Source organism: Ostrea edulis, chromosome 8 (genome assembly GCF_947568905.1).
Source record: "Ostrea edulis chromosome 8, xbOstEdul1.1, whole genome shotgun sequence".
Lineage (NCBI taxonomy): Eukaryota > Metazoa > Mollusca > Bivalvia > Ostreida > Ostreidae > Ostrea > Ostrea edulis.
This window is the reverse complement of record NC_079171.1, coordinates 9,950,673-9,963,290: the sequence shown is the minus strand read 5'-3', so window position 1 is coordinate 9,963,290 and position 12,618 is coordinate 9,950,673. Positions and strand designations below refer to the sequence as shown.

Here is a 12,618-nt window from a genome sequence, read left to right as displayed (position 1 = left end):
TAACATTCAAAGAAATCCAGATAATACATTCACAAATGGAACCATGGCGTTATGGTTCACTGATATGCGTGTACCATTGTACTGTTTACTGCATTACTAGGTATCACATATATACAAAAAGACACAAAACACGAAAAATCATTATTCTGTTTCTAATTATAAGGTATGACAAGTTTTTTAATGCTGACAAATAAGGTATGGTGGCCAATACTGATTTCATTTGCAATTTCCTTTCAGATATGGAACCCGATTATCCAGAGAACTTAAGATTTTATGCAGCTGTTTTGGACAGAAAATTTGGTTTTCTCCATCTGTGTTGCCACCAAGCATTATGCTGAGATGGTCATACCTAGGGGGAGGATTGTCATTATGCTTTCCAAGGAAGTTCGTAGCCTCTCACTGAAGAGGAACTGTACAGGTATTACGAGTTTTAAAAAACTTTATTTATTGTGACAGTGATTTCCAATTTAAAATATATAAAATGCATAATAAAAAGATTAACTTTACCAAAGTTAATCTGGCTGTGCATCTAAAACATTTATTAAATGTGTACAATCACCTCTGATAAAATTTCATAAGTAATTAAACGCATAATTTTCAGAGGGTCTTGACTATAGAAAACATTTACAGAGCCAATTGAGTATTCAAAAGCTCTGACAATGCATTAGTATTTAGGGATAAGTATTAAGAAATTTATACTTTTCCCCCCAGATTTTTTCGCAGTATCTTATACATGTATGCTGTGAAATTCCAGTCGATAGACAGATATTGGTCAACGCATGCCCCTATCGGAAGAACACAGTATCAAGAATTATGTCTAGAAATAGGTTTCAAGAAGTTGACTATAAGAACATTTTTGTTAAATATGATGCACGACATTTAAATTTAGTGATTGAAAGTAAGTACTTGAACATTCGTATACGTTGAACTTGGGCAGGAAAAACGGGTTGTACTTTTTGGTAACATTTTATAAGGTGTTGTTGCTTAGCAAACACATATATTTGAATACAAAACATTTAATTATTTTAGGCTAACAATAAAGATCTGTGTCTTAATGTTGCAATATTTATTCTATTAGTGGAACATAATAACAAAACGCCATATTTTTAGAAAATGATGGATATGTAGATAAAGTACGAAGTTTTCATTTTATGACCGTTGACCTTAATTCTCTTCATCATAGTTTTTGTTAAAACCTTTTAAAATGATTAAGATCTGTTTAAAGATTATATTTTTGAAATAATGTGACATTTACTAATCATCATGTAATATGATTATGTTTAAATTGTGTTGAATGGATGCAGAAAGGCAAATTATGGTCAAAATTGTAATATGAGTGTTGTTACGTAGCAACAAAAAATATTTGTTTGTCAATAAATTGATTAATTTGATTGTAATGCTTTTGTAGTATTTTAAAAGGCACATCAGCTGATACATTTAGAATTTCATATTTTTGACTCTAATCTAGTGAGAGGGGTCGCAATATAATTATTTCAAAGAAAAAAAGATTGCAAAAATGTGCACTTATATGACCTTTGACCCCGCAGACCGCTTTAAAATCTTGAGATACCTTGACAAACTTTTTCCCGGTCCAATTCCTAACAAAATTATATCATATGCCTACCCCAAATCATGATACAGGCAGATTTAAATCGATGTAAAGATATTGTCATTTAGATTTTAAAAACCTCTAAAATAGAGAAAGGCTTAACGGAACCACTTGTACATCAACTATTTAGTTTGACTCAAGATCCATGATTGAGAGTTAGCACTGTATCCTGGAGAATCACATCAAGTAAGATTCAATATTCATCTGTTTATAGATAAAAAGGCATATGCATAAAGTCAACTTGCAGGTCATTAGATGAAGTGTTGGATTCTAAAGCATCATCTTTATCAGCATTACATGTATTTTCCCCTTTCATCAATTCTTCTAACACTTGACAATTTACCATTGGATTATTCGAAAGCTCTAGCATATATTTTGGATAATCTCTGAATATGTTGTTCTTAAATCGAAATGATATATTTAATACTTATTTAATACTTACCGTTAATTTCGTCTTTTTTCTATATGATCCACATGACGATAGTTTTTCTTTTCTTATTAGTTCTTGTACTTTCACTGTTGGTTACCCATGGTACATAAGACACATCATCTTGTTTAGCTGAGCACGGGCATTGTGGTGCCAATGATCAGCTAATCTGCATGGATGTCTTAGATATCGACTCGGGGAAAAGTGCGTACTATAAATCTTACATTGTACCATGCTTTGTGACATCAAAATATTTTCTTTGACAATATCAATCCATAGTTTTAACGAGCATTGTGTTTTTGGCAAACCACAAAAAGACATACTTTTGTTTTCATTTCAAGACATAGAACAATCATAAACCATACAGTACACCATTGCTGCTAAATTAAATATTTGTTCTGTACAAACAGAAAGGGAATTTCTAGGTTTATATTGTACATGTATAATGTCTAATATATGAGCTTTAAAACCATTAGTGTCTATCAACAAGATATCTTTGCCTTTGATAATAGATAAACAAACAAACAAATTAGTACTCTTCTTAGTTGAAATATACAGCCGCCTTGCAACTTTAGTCAATTCTGAAGTGTAACAGATGGAGTACTTCGGGAAACTACAGAAATTGTATCACATACATATTCTAATGTGCATTGTGTTTTTATGATTATGTCACATTTTGGTACATGTGTACGTAGTAATGACAATAGCAGGTTTTTAATGTCTATATATTTTATTGAACAGGTAAATCAATACGTGAATATAACAAAATTTGATCAGTCAAAAGAAAGGCAAAGACGAACCCCTACACATATCTGAAGTCACCTGCTGTGAGCCCTATATCTTGATAAGGTTTACAAATATATCACAGTGGTTTTAATGTATTATAATAATCCTATGCAACTCGTTGTCTGATTGGTTTACACAGCCAAGAACACGGGAGAATTACCAGATCACATTTCCCTATTTATATTCTGCTCCATTTGGGAGTCTCATGCATTTTCCATCAACTCCATATCAAAATATACGAGGTTTATAAACAATGTTTCGTAAGTGAACTTTTATTAGAATTCATTTATGCGTGGGGTGGGATTATACGATTCTGATGCACAACTTAACTTTCTAATTTTGTTTGATACACAGACCATATCAGTAATTGGTACTCATGGAGGAAGGAAAAATTAGAAATGCATATTAAACCACGTTGCTTCGTTGTTCATTTCTTCTACACTGTTTACATTGCTATGTTAAGGATGAGCTCAGTTACAGATACATGTGCATATCCATGATTTTTCCTTCCATTTTAATTACATTTTATTAACCCTACTTTTTCTGTAAAATAAACAATGTATTGCATGTGACTGCGATTGTGGGGAATGATTTGGGGGGTTGGGGGTGAATACATCTCCATATCTACCTCACAATCATGAAACACAAGTAATCTTAATCAAGCAGTAATTCTTTTTTTAACTAACCAATTAATCAAAAGCTGATTCCAAGGGTCTTACTTGTTAGCGACCTATTGATTTTTTTCAAATGTTGAAATATACAAATATTGCATTATGTAAAACTTATACGGTACCAATTTGATGCACCAGATGCGCATTTCAGCAAATAATGTCTCTTCAGTGATGACCAACCGAAATGTTTGAAATCCAAAATAACAATGAAGTTTTAGAGCTATTATAGGGGAAAACAGTGTTCCAAAAAAGTGGAGTCAAATTCGTCTAAGGATAAAAGCTATGCGTGAGGGAGATAATCCTTAATTTTGAAATGAATTTCTAAATTTTATAACAGCAATTAAATATACATCCGTATTTTCAAGCTAGTAACGAAGTACTTAGCTACTGGGCTGTAGACACCCTCGGGGACTAACAGACCACCAGCAGAGGCCTCGACCCTGGGGTCATAATGTAAAACTTATACGGTACCAATTTTGATGCACCAGATACACATTTCGACAAATAATGTATCTTCAGTGATGCTCAATCTAAATGTTTGAAATCCGAAATAACAATGAAGTTTTAAAGCTATTATAAGGGAAAACAATGTGCAAAAAAGTGGAGTCAAATTTGTCTCAGGATAAGAGCTAAGCGTGAGGGAAATAATCCTTAATTTTGAAATGAATTTCTAAATTTTATAACAGCAATTAAATATACATCCGTATTTTCAGGCTAGTAACAAAGTACTTAGCTACTGAGCTGTAGAGACCCTCGGAGACTAACAGTCCACCAGCAGAGGCCTCAACCCTGGGGTCATAATGTAATTATAGATCTTACTAGAACTGCATTGAGATATAGGCCTAATGGATATAAACTATGTGTAGGTTTGATCTTTATCCTCAGAATTAGGAGTCGTCCTTGCACACTACTGGACGGAAAATGTGCAGAGAGTGCCATTTTTGCTGAATTTAATATTTGTTTATCATTACTGTTATCGTGCTGTTGGTGTTGATAAGCTCTGATATTTCTACTGTTGATACTGAGAATTGCTGATATTTACTGTGGTTTGTACTATGGGTACTATGGGTTCTAATATTTACTGATACGTGCTCAGGAAAATACTTTCGTTACGCAACTACATTAAGGGCTTCCATAGTAAAAGGTAAATAAATCATCGGGTGAAATTACACCTCAAATTCACAGGTATCATTACACTTTTTACGGTTAAACACCGAAACGATACTATCAATATGTTGACTGTAACTGAGCTACCCTAAATTCCCCTCATGGTAATTTTCCGTGACGTCAGTTGAATATCACGTACCACTTTATTTTTGGAAAACAGCAAGAGGCCCTACTTGTGAACAAAAGTTCAGGTTCATGCGTACAACCAGCTGAATTTTTAGTAATATACACAGAAAGAAATAAAAATCCTTAACATGAAAAGTGTTGGGAGCAAATGTATACTCAAACTAAACATGCTATAAGTTATCAACATATCAACAGTCATCAGTGAGTTACCGGGGTTGTCCACATTCCTATGTATATCATACCGTTAATATACAAGACAGAAATTGTTCCCCGCACTTTTCAAATGCATAAAAATATTTAGATTATATTTAAGGAAAGTGCATGTTGTTTTATTTTTATAGCAGATGAACCTGAATTTTGCCACTGTTTCTTTAGTATGAGATTATTTCTGCACATGAGGGAATTTTTAAACGTGTTAGTCATTCAGATTAGGGACGATTTTAAGGTCACAATATAATATGAATATCACCTTCGTGTACACTATATATCAAAAATGGAGAATGATTTGATATCATAAAGGAATAATATATATAATCATTTGACAAGAAATGTTGTCACGTATACAGCTTATCACTTGATAATAGTAGTAAATAACTACAAAATATGACACTTTTCCGCGATACATCTATCAGAACATGTACGCCGTGACGTACTTTTTCATTGTGCCGTCATATGGTGCGAACTGCACAGTGGTACATTTAGAACAGCACTGTGAGTTTCTCTCGGATAGCCTTAACTCTGCTGCGTACTTCGAAATCAAATTGATTTTCAGCATAGACGATTTTGGATAGGATATTACCCGTTGCTAGATACTATCACCCTGGAGTGCGCACTTTCTGTTCTCAGAGGGTAACAATCTGTTTATTTTTTTCAAATGCTTCCCGACCAATCAGATTCCAGTATTTTACATGAAAGTATAATAACATTAATGGGGAGAAATGTAGCAATTATGATCAGTGCTTTGATGTTATAAAAAACTGTTGTACGTGGGGTTTGTTTCTTACTATCAAAACTATATAAGTTAAATATTCAGTGAAAATATATCACTAACTACCCAAGACATTCAATATTGAAAAGTATTAAGGGGGGGGGGGTATTCCTATCCACAACCACCTATGACTTTTAGAAGGCATGTGTTAATTAACCTGCACAGGAATGTGTGTACTATAGCGAAGAAAGACATTTTAAAACAGCTTTGTCTTAACTGACCTTTTGATGTGCTTGTTTGAAAATGCCTCGGTAATCCGGACGCCATTAATCCAGACACTTCACCTTCCGGACGACTTTTCTAGGGAACGGAATTTTTATACGATCATGAATCCGGAAATTTGCGTTCCGGATCTGGGTGGTAATTTTTTACTACAAAACGTTAAAATGCATTGAAAATTGTACCTTTAAGCCAAACTGTCTAACTGAATCGATTACCTGTGCCCCGTGAACACTTCCCTTTAATTAGGTGGTGTGTGATGATATGTCAGTTAGATAGCACGTGCCGATCGAGACATTCTATTGCCAATTTTTGCACATAAGTGTAGTGTTGAATCTTGTAAATAAATCTGTAGCATATTATTTTATACTCTTGATCAATAGCCTAATAGTAGTTTTAAATAAATTAAACATCATACAGTAGTGATATTTTTTGTTGAACTACTATCAGTTGTACTGATTCGTAAATTATTCAAATCTAAAAAAAGTGTAGATTATATTTCTAGATTCTGGATTTTATACTGCTGATAGGCGTGAAATATACATGAATGTTTATGCACCTGTATATGTAGTAAGTTTTTAATGTTTAGAATGTCACGCATTTAGAATGTACCTATGTACGATTGTTTCTTGTTACGATGTTGTAGAGTTTTATTGCTTTCAATTTTTTAAACTCTGGGTAGAAGTGAGAAAATTACCATTTTAAGGAAATGACAACTAAATTTTTAATGTACCCGTAATGTTGGTTTCACCCGAGTTTTGTTCCGTTATTACATCATGAAAATAATAGGTGCGCGTGGATATATCAAAGCAGTAGTAGATCTTAATATTACGAGCTTAAATGATTTTGTTCTCCCGATACTGGCATGGATAAGAAATATAATTTCTGATGGACTTTTGGTTAAAGAATATTGTTAACCGCATGACAAACACGGGATTCTTAAATCAACTGTGGACGATGAATATTGTTTAGACAGACCGCTGAACCCGTGAATCGTGACAGATGGAAATGGCCGGTCTCTTTAAGAGGTAAAAGTGTGATGAAATGTTGGAAGTGCAAATGATTATGTTAGTTACTAATGATTTATGTATTTATAGTTACATATAGTGCTTCATTATTTGTTTTAGTGCATACAGTACACAGTTTTGTATATTTATTTGCAGTGCTAAAATACATGTACATGTACAATGTACAATGTAAAAATAGGCAAATACACTGCACAGGTATATTTCAATTTTAGAGCTTTGAAATGCATGTAAATGTTAACATTATCATGATTTATTTACTAATGCAAATGGTTAAATCCAATGATAGAATGTGTTTAATTTACTACGCATCAATAAAGTAAGCATATTGGTTACTTATCTAAATATAAAATATGCGTGATTCAGTTATCCGGACGCTTCATTTATCCCGACAATTTTGCCGGCAACCAAAGTGTCCGGATTAACGAGGCTTAACGAGGCTCCACTGTACATATTCACATTTCTCCACTGTCTTATAATCATGTTTCAATTTATAGGATCCTTCACATTTTTCAATGGCAATGCGCTTCATGAAATATGCCGGTGTAAAGAGTCACAGTTCATACTCTCATTTTTTTCAGAACTGATTTTTTTAAAATCTGAATAATACCAGCATCAAATGCATATAAAATATAATGATCCTATAGGGACAAAGGACGGAAGGCAATACTGATGTATGTAAGCAATGGAGACATACATGTAAAGCAGGAACTTTTCAGAATCTGCATTGTATAACTCGCTGTACAATGCGTGGAAAAACAAATGTTAAGCAATATTTACTTTTCAATGAAAGTTGAAGATAACGAACAGTGATCAATGTCTTAACTCCTATAAGCAATACAAAATAGATAGTTGGGCAAACACGGACCCCTCTACACACAATGTTATTTCATGTGAATTCAAATAATAATAATACCTTAATTATAATTAATATGTGATTAATACTTACATTATCTGTGGCGGGCCTAGATGTGATACTCCTTCCCTGATGGAAGACTTTGTAATTCAGGTATGAGATTTAAACGGAACTTTGTGAGATCTGATATTTATTTCCTTTGTCCCATACATAAATAGATTTAAAGGACGCATATAACACACACAAGTAGAAAGAGTCAATAAGATCCAGAAGATAACAGTTCTGAAGTGTGTTCAATATCATTGCTATCTTAATATTATAGTGTAAGTTGAAAAGAAGTGCAAGCTTAAAGTTTTGAAAGTTAAAAAATCAAAATCAGTTAATAGTCATTTATACAACGAATCCGAATGGATTTCCCCTGCATACTTCAATTATATTGGGGCAGATTTATTTAATAAAATATCCACCCTATCCCTTCTCACAATTCAAAATTATAATGATCGGGTAAACGCCTTTCTCTCTGTTTACTTGTTATCCTATAAATACAAATCTGACATGTAAAATGTGCATTTATATGTTAAATACCAAGCATCTATCATTTTCTAAATGCATATATTGTACATACCAGTAACAAAATGCAGATAGCAAACACGGTCATGGTCCGCTGGTTCCCATGAATTGGCCGGCGTATTTGGGTGTTTGTTGACCTGTAACATCTGGAAAATGAACAGCGTATTTGTGTGTCTGTTCAACTGTGGCACCAGCTAATTTACCTGTTGATCTGTAATATCTGGTGTTGATATGAAACTTGTAATTGACTAGTGAATTGATAAGTCTTTAATTTTTGTGTATCTTTTATGCTTGTGTTACCCTGCTGATGAGAGATGCTCTTTTCCAACATATTTGATCTAGTGGGGATCTTGTTAAGAATATGTCTGAAGTACCCTTGCTTGCCGTAAGAGGCCGATAACGCAAAAACAGAGCTCCGGTGTCACAGCAGGTGTGGCACGACAAAAATTCCTCCCTGCTCAATGGCCGTAAGCGTCAAGCAATGGCTTAAATTTTGCAGCCCTTCATCAGCAAATATGACGTCTCCGTTTGAGTGAAATATTCTCGAAGGGGATGTTAAACAATGTACAACCAGCACCAACATCTTTGAAGTTAAAGCATTTTAAACCGCCAAGGTGGTCTAGAGGTTAGAGGGTTTGCCCCGCATGCGCAAGGAATGGGTCCGAATCCCGGCCGCAACAGACTTGGGTCAAATTGTGTCAAATGCTGTCTAACATGCGTCATACCGATTGTCAGGCCGTTCTTTGCACACTGATTTTGACTACGGATAACTCTGTTTACCTGATCAGTAGGCGGGTGTGACCGGTTGACAAGGGATGCTTACTTCTCCTAGGCACCTGATCCCACCTCTGGTGTGTCCAGGGGTCCGTGTTTGCCCAACTATCTATTTTGTATTGCTTATAGGAATTATGAAATTGATCACTGTTCGTTATCTTCACCTTTCACTTAAGTCGTTAAAACAGGTATTGACAGCTCCATCACCAAACGCTCGGCATGAGGTGTGAATGGCACGGGTCCTCGGAGATGACCTTAAAAAAGGATGCCCAGTGCCACAGTAGGTGTGGCACGCTAAAGAACCCTCACTGCTCATTGGTCGTAAGAGCCGAGCAGAGGCTTACATTTGAAGCACTGGTCTTAGTGACGTATCCGTATGATTGAAAAAAAATTGATATAGACGTTAAACAAGATACAAGCAATCAATCAATAAAGTATTTTAAAGTTCAAATACTTGTACGAAGCAGTAAACAAAAAATTCAACGAAGACTGTTGGAAGTTATCAGCATAAACATCTTGATTCTCAGGAATGCTCCCGGTAGACACATTGATCCAACCTCATAAAGATACTGTTCAATGTATCTTTGATTATTGATCTTGAAATGACATTCCTTCAATGTCGGAAAACTTTGGAATCCATACCAGACTCTGCTATATCTGTTATTTACTCCTTTACATAAAGATTTAAATGACAGGTAAAAATAATCAATGAGGTACATGTAGATAGCATTACAATAACGTATAGAGTTTCGTGATAAATTGTTAAATACTCTGGGATTTGCTAGATATGACAGGTTGAATATGATTGAAAAGTAAAAGTTACGAAATTCAGTAAATCAGACAATTTTCTGGACTTCCTACGAGCTACTTGACAGTCCTCAGACCCGATCTAATTCATTCTGCGGTTGATATTTTCGACAGTCCAGTCAAATCTCTTTCTGTCGTCAACCACATACATCTCGTTAAATATGTCCATAATTTGTAGTATACAGGGGAATATTTGGAGACAGAAGTGATAACAATCCTGGTATGAAAAAAAGTTATTATTGAGTTCATAGATAATGCCAATAACACTGGCCTTTGATAGTCCCTACCCACCCTCCAAATGAATACAAAAAGGGTTTCGTTTTGAAAGAATAATTTTTCACTTCTTTTCACTACTTAAGGTAAGTCCCCAAAACCACATCTTAACATTGAAAACCCAACAGATTTCTATCAAAATTTGCATGTATCTTGTTGAGGATGTACATTGATGAAATTCATGAAAAAATGTGTATAGCAGATTTTCCCAGAGTACAGCTGCTTCTAAAAAATAGAACACTTCACTTAAAAACACGAAGTGTCAATATGCACGGGTTTTGAGGCGATTGTCTTTATTTAAACAGTGAAAATATGTTTCTTTTTATATGAATGGAAGAAAATGGATACAATTTGACTGTTTTTAATATTTTGTATCTACTGAACCATGCTGTAGGTTTTCAAGTGATGAAAATGTACGTAGGGTAGTCCAAAGTTTCACTTCATAGCCTGTCATATCCGAAAAATTGTGACGTCGAAAATCTACATATTTTTGAAACATTTTAATATACTTTACCTTTACACTCCAGCAATCATTTAACATAATAAGTAGATAGGACAGCGCCCATTTTGAGAGCCGAATGACCACCTGTATGTTAAAAACCTTGAAAACACGCATATCGGAAAACGGTGTTTAAAATACATATCCCCGCAAACATGTTTAATTCACCATTTACATTACTAAATTACCATTTAAAAAATATTTCAGGGTGGTTTTTGAAACACAGTTTAAAACATTGAAACTTTGAAGAAATAAAAACTACTTTCATTAATTACCGTAAGGTTTAGGGATCGGGCTTGAAGTTTGGAAAATCAAAACTGCAACATGAAAGGTGAAGATAACGAACAGTAATCAATCTCATAACTCCTATAATCAATACAAAATAGATAGTTGGGCAAACACGGACCCCTGGACACACCAGAGGTGGGATCGTGTAGCTTACAAAGAGGCACAAGACAGTATCAATGACCGATGATATAAATAATAAATTCCTGTTTCGCATTGTGAAATAATAAATCTGGAGTCCTATCACATAGTGATTCACTTTCCATTACACTAGAAATATAGTAAATCTCCAGACCCAGTTAAAACAGTATCCAATAAAGGAATTCGCTATTTTCCCCGGCTACTGAATAAATATTACGACTTCAGTATAACTGTGCCTTCATGAAAGATGAAGATAACGAACAGTCATCAATCTCATAACTCAATCTCATTTCATTATAATCGTAATATATAAGCACCAAAGTACAAACAGGATCCAAGTTATTCATAATTGTGAAGTTAAGTTTAGTTTTCCAACGAGACATTCTATTTTCATTGTAATACCATAGGTCATTTAAGACGCACTTGTTAACATGCAATGTGAAGATAACGAACAGTGATCAATCTCATAACTCCTACAAGCAATACAAAATAGATAGTTGGGCAAACACGGACCCCTGGACACACCAGAGGTGGGATCAGGTGCCTAGGAGGAGTAAGCATCCCCTGTTGACCGGTCACACCCGCCGTGAGCCCCATATCCTGATCAGGTAAACGGAGTTATCTGCAGTCAAAATAAATGTGCCAAGAACGGCTTAACAATCGGTATGAAACACGTCAGACAGCATTTGACCCAATGCGAGGTTGTATTTACGAACTAGATCGTTATAACGACCATAGAATTTGCGAAATGCTGACTTCAATCGAGACTGTTGAAATCCCTGTACCATCAACTTGCTTGTCAGTAGCTTACCTCGATTTAAAAACTGACTATACCCAGAACAAGCTCTTGCTTAAAGTGAACACGGACATATGAACATCACAGACGTACACGATCTACGCCCTTGTTGTAAATGATGACTTACAAACTTCATTTCATTTTCAGTATTTTTATGTAAAATCAAATAATTGTATAATAATTACCCGAAAACATTGGAAAGACTGAAGTTATTTGATGAGCAAATGTGTATATATAATAACGTCATGCAGTCATATATTTCTATCTCGAACCAAAAGATTTAACCTTTCACAAAAAGCTTCGAATGTCATTAAATACGCCAAAGAAATATATACAATAAAAGACGAAATAGGATGCATTCATTGGTAAATGAATAATGGGAGACCAATTCCTGGAGATGTTTGACTTTTGTGTTTATTGTGTTACTCTATAAATATACTGTTTAAAGCTAGACTAACTTTATAAAACGTAATCCTTTCTGACGTCATGATGCGTCATCAAAACACTTTTCATACTTTCTTTCAATATTTATATTGGGTGTCTCAGATATTATTTACATTTTGGTCATTGTAATTCTGTATACCGTATTTAATACATCA

At 34.4% G+C, this 12,618-nt stretch overlaps 1 protein-coding gene across 6 annotated transcripts in view; it reads right to left on the bottom strand.

Moving 5' to 3' along the window:
* LOC125661060 (uncharacterized) overlaps positions 1-8,518 on the bottom strand; it is a 32,664-nt gene extending 24,146 nt beyond the window's left edge. For 2 of the 6 annotated variants that reach the window (XR_008798263.1, XR_008798266.1), the window contains exons 1-2: positions 7,968-8,017; positions 5,996-6,145 (exon numbers count right to left, since the gene is read on the bottom strand). The gene's annotated coding sequence lies outside the window, so the exon portion shown is untranslated. Of the gene's footprint in view, positions 1-5,995; positions 6,146-7,967; positions 8,026-8,499 lie in introns of those variants that run through there. The other 4 variants (XM_056148152.1, XM_056148151.1, XR_008798265.1 and 1 more) reach the window with 4 other exon arrangements.
* Between the last annotated feature and the right edge of the window lie 4,100 nt (positions 8,519-12,618).